Source organism: Octopus bimaculoides, chromosome 4 (assembly GCF_046866305.1).
Source record: "Octopus bimaculoides isolate indiv1 chromosome 4, ASM4686630v1, whole genome shotgun sequence".
NCBI classification, from domain to species: Eukaryota; Metazoa; Mollusca; class Cephalopoda; order Octopoda; family Octopodidae; genus Octopus; species Octopus bimaculoides.
The window spans coordinates 112,693,690-112,699,310 of record NC_142931.1 but is presented as its reverse complement, the minus strand read 5'-3'; the positions used below and the strand labels follow the sequence as shown (position 1 = coordinate 112,699,310).

The 5,621-nt window shown below is 32.3% G+C and overlaps 1 pseudogene; it reads right to left on the bottom strand.

Moving 5' to 3' along the window:
* Positions 1–838: 838 nt before the first annotated feature.
* On the bottom strand, positions 839–3,085 carry LOC149136203 (uncharacterized; annotated as a pseudogene).
* Positions 3,086–5,621: the final 2,536 nt, after the last annotated feature.

The window sequence follows — 5,621 nt, the reverse complement described above, 5'->3', positions numbered from 1 at the left end:
CAATTTGCTAAAACATTCAAACATGTTCGTTATTCAAAATGCTGAATACACACACGCACACACGTGTGTGTGTGTTTGTATTTCTCTCTCTTTATATATGTGTGTGTGTGTGTGTGTGTGTATACATACGTGTATGTATATGCACACGTGTGTGTGCTTGTATGGATGTGTTTGGATATATATATATATATATATATATATATATATGTTTATATTCATGTATGTATATGTATATGTATACACACACATATAAAGTATATATAAATTAATATAAAATATATATATATATATTATATATAATATATATATATATATGTATACATATATTATATATAATATATATATATATATATATATATACATATGTATGTATATGTATATACACACACATATATATGTATGTATATATGCATGCATATACATTTATACAGTTTACATATACATACACATATATACACTATTACTCACAGCACACGATTTAACAAATATAATGAACAAATACCGTTCCACTGGATATGTTAGCATAATGAATAGTTGTCTATGTCTAAGAGTTAAGTATTTTTCAGTTTGACTAAGTGACAGCAAAGAGTGTTGTTTAAGCTTGGCATGTTTTAATGAAGGAAGATGTTTCCTTATTCCTGGAGTGTACAATGATGCAATAGTTGTAGAATAGAATTGCTGAGTTTCCAATCCACTATCTATTCTAGTGGAGTTGGGCTGCTGGTAAGAGTAAAAGGTTTAAGAAATAAATGTCACAAGAAATATATTCAGGGTAAAGCATTTAAGATAAACAGGCATTTTACCTTTTATCTGTTCAAGTTATTGGACTGTGCTAATGCTAGGACACTGGGTTGAAGGCTATAATCAAACAAGTTGATCCATTACTTATATTTGAAAGTCTGGTTCTTATTCTATTGGTCTCTAATTTGCTGAGCTACTAAATTACAGGGATGTAAACAAGCCCTTACCTTTTGACCACAAAGTGGTAGGAGACAAATATTAGTACAAAAACTAGACACAGTCATATCTATCTATCTATCTATCTATCTATCTATCTATATATATATATATATATATATATATATATATATATATATACTGAGGGTGATAAATTGAATATTAATTTCAATTTAAAACCAGTGGTCTAGCATATAAAAAAATCTGATAATTCAGAAAAATTATATTACATGCGTATAAGAAGGGATGACCACTAGGTGGACATCCAATATGCTAGAAAAAGGTCATCAACGACCCAACCACAAAAGAAAAATCATGGAGAACATGACTTTTTTTTTGTGGTTGGTCATTGATGACCTCTTTCTAACATATTAGATGTCCAAGGCATCAAGACACTGCTCTTACCTTTAGTGGATACTTCAGGTCTTATTGCCATGGAGCAATGTGCTGAGGATGCAAACCCTGTAGACTACAGCTTGACTGTATACCATTAGTTTACTCATTTCTCTCTCTAGTATTAAGCCCATGTAGTACTGAGGCAACTCTTCCAATGCTTATTTTACATACGAATGTATATACATGTATGTATGTATATATATATATATATATATATATATATATATATATGTCTATATCTATATATAATAATATAAAAACACACACACACACACACACACACATATATATATATATGTATATATATATATATATATATATATATATATATGTAAATAAAAAAGGGGATTTGTATGATAGTGTATAGAGAAATATATTATTTAAAAGTGTTCCAACTCTGTCTGTTTTTTATGTTTTATTTATATTCTTATAAAATTAATATGGGATATAGAATATGGAATATATAATATAAATAGTAAAATTAAATGAAGTATTGAATGTCTTATTGAATCTATGAAATATTGAGTATTAAATATATATAGGGGCTAGTATACTTTCCTGCTTCATAGCAATCATCAAGGTCCCGTCTGACAGATGTACTGTAGTTGATTGGCTGTCCTTTTGTCTTTTATACACATTCCTTTGGACAGCAGCAGTAGGTGTTTGGCTATTTTTAGAGATGATGCCAAACCATTTTTCAATGTTTATTTTTAGAAATGATGACATTTGAGAGATTTTTTGTTTTAGTTATAGAGATAAGAATTTTAAACCCCAAGTAAGATTAATTTAATCATTGTTTATTAAGAGTGGTTTTGAATTTCTTAATAAAGTCCTTTCCTTTGCGTTTTCTCTCAATTTCATTCAGGTTGTAAAGTTTATGGAATGGAAAAATCATAAAAGTTTTTCGACCACATATTGCCAGATGGTTACTCAGTGGTATTTGGCAGACCACTGGGTTTTTTATCTGTTGTCAATGCACACGCGAGTGTTCCGATAGTGCATTACCTGTCTAGCCAATGTACAGTTCTTCTTAATTTGGGCATTTGATGCAGTAGATTAGATTTCTACTTTTGCAGTTCATGTCCACATTGGTGAATATTTTCCCGGTTTTTGTGTTCATATATGGGCCGGTATAAATTGATTGGCATGTACCGCATCGGCTATCATTGCATTTGGATACAGTGAATGTTTAATTTTTGTTGCTGAGGTCAAACCTTGCCTTTGTTAATACCTTTTTCAAGTTTTTAGGTTGTCTCTTACTGAGAGTTATACTTTGATCTGTAATGATATTTCTCAATTCCTTACTTTGTGCAAGGATTGGTAGGTTTGCTTTAGCAATATTGAAGATGTTCTGGTGTCATGGATTGTGTGTCACTGTAAATGGTATGATCTGTTCTTGTTTTTCTCTTCTTTGCAGTGTCCTCAGTTGTTGTATGGTTATTTTCGAAGCCCGCTGAATACCATTTTCCATAAGTAGTGACGGGTATTTTTGTTTGAGCCGAAATTCTTTCAGTTCCACCAGGCGCTAATTTCTTGTCTTTAGATCCTCGACAATGGTATAGATTCTTCTGGCTAAGCAGTACAGGATGTTACGTTTTGTATGGGGTGGATGGCACGGTTTAGAATTCAGGTATTGGTGTGTATCTGTGTGTTTATAATATATATCTGTGGTAATGCCGGTGTTCTTTTTAACTACCATTATATCTAGAAATGGTAATTTGGTACTGCTCATCTCCTTTGTAAATTGGATGTATGGGTTTAGATTTTTCAGGAGGGTGTTGAATTCTTCCACAGTGTTTTGAGATTTTGACCAGATTATAAAGCAATCGTCGAGGTATCTCTTCCATGCTTTTTCAATATACTTCCTAAATTAAGTGTTGTATCTCTTCTATTTCCTGGTAAAGTTTTTGTTCTAATAACCTATCACTGAATTCGCATAAACGGGAGCAAACCTCGTTTCCGTAGCCATGCCTTCAATTTGGATATAGTTCTTTCCATTGAAAAAGAAAGTGTTATTTTCCAGAATAAGTCTCACTGAGTCTAATATAAATGTCACCGTGAATCTGTTGGAAATTGCTTCTCTATGTTTATCTACCCAGTATTTGGTCGCCTTTATTCCTGAATCCTGTGGGATATTGGTGTAAAGGCTTACTACATCAAAGCTTAGTAGGATTGAATTTGTTTCAGTGGTTTTGGGAAGATGGGATAGAAAGTCGATGTCATCCCGAATGAAGCTGGGTATGTAGGTACATCATGGCTTCAAAAGAATGTCGATGAAATTGCTTAGACGGTGAGTGATGCATATATATATATATATATATATATATATATATATATATATCTCAAAATAAGCAACAAGGATATCCAGAGGTAATGCAGTACAATCGTTTCATGCAACTCCATTTATCAATGAAATGGAGTTGCATGAAACGATTGTACTGCACTACCTCTGGATATCCTTGTTGCTTTGTTGCTTATTTTGATTTTAATCACCTTACTTTGAATTATTATGCATAATACCGTACTAAATTCTGCTGCCTCAACTTAAGTACCATATTCACCTGAATCTATATATATATATATATATATATATATATATATAAACAAGTAAAAGAGTAAAGCGTATATATATACATACATCAGTGGCGTGTGGTGACTTCCGGGGTTGGGCATGCAATGAATTTCTCTTCCCCACCCTGGCAATTTTTCAGTAAAAGAATTTTGTATGACCTACAATAAGCAGGGAATAAAAAATGGCTCTGTAGAGATGAGCCTGAAATAAATGTATTGTTTGTATTTTTCTTTCTCTTCGAAACGTCAGTACTTTCCTACCCCCACTCTCCCATAAAAAAAGTCTAAAAATCATAAGTGAAATGTAATAAAGATGAAATTGGATTCTGTTAATATTTTTGCATATATGGAATCTCTGTTAAAGGTAGGAATCAGAAAACAAATTTTCACAAAATTTCGTTTTTCAAAGGGGTGCGATTCTGCATTAGCCCCTATACCTATTGGTTCAGCTGAATCAATTTGAAATGATTTAATAAAGAGAACACGTTTAGTTACATTATATAGTCATGGTTTTAGATAGTTACGCTCTCGAAGACAAGTCAGGTGCTTTATCATGCTACTTGTCAATTCCGGGAAAATTACTGATACTCAAGCAGACTGTTCTGAGACTAACTGAACTCCGTATATTAAAAGACTACGTCTCACGCACACACATTGAAAATACACGCATATCCATGAATACACACACAATGAAAGGCAGCAAAAATTCAACATTGTAAAAAGCCCCCCCCCTCCCCCCAAAAAAACTGTTGTGGCAGAAGTCAACATCTCTGAGATTGAAACAAGACACTTATTGAAAGTGAAAGAAGACACTTATTTACGGCCGTAAATAGACTACACCCAGCAGCACAGAAAGGAAAAACCTATGTAGGTTAGGTGTGACGAAGTCGAACTATTTCTCCTGCGAAACAATACTGATGTAAGAAGGTCGAACCTTACCTTTATAACAAACACTAACCAAAACCTGCAATATATGCCCTTTAATATATTAAGTTTGCTTTTAATGATCTAAAATGTTATTAACCTAATTTCTAAATTAATTCAATTCTTCGATCTTTCTGGGCAAATATATCTATCATATTTTCATAGAAATCATCTCTTTTCATCAGTTGTTGTAATAAATCTTTTTCAATTGACATTAGTGCTAACCCAGACAGTGTTCTTTCTCCTGTCGCATTTCTTTGGTATGTTTTGATTCTACTTAATGCAGAAAAGGATAGCTCTGCAGAAGCAGTGGTAGATGGAATTGTCAAAATCAACTTGCACAGATTGAAGAGTTCTGGCATAGCTTCAACAAGGTCACTGCTGTAAATGCAAATCATTAAATGACTTACACTTCGCTTTTTAAAATATTTCATTGAATACATAACATTGAGCTCACTTTGTAATCGTATTACATCAAGAAATCTGCCATATATGATTTTTAAAGAATCTATAGAGTCCACAGGAAATTGTTTGCAATACTCATCTACTTTGTTGAAATTCAAAAGTTCCATGAATTTAAACTCTTCTAAGGATGAACATCGTGCTTTTATTTGGTCAACTACTGTACTGATAATTTTGTTATAAAGTATTCTGTAATGTCGTTGGGGATCAATAGATATATTTTTGGATCTCTGAATTCCGATTCCTGCATCGACTCCATATTTTTCCCCTAACATATCATAAAAGATTGAAAAATTATCAAGTTTGTTTTT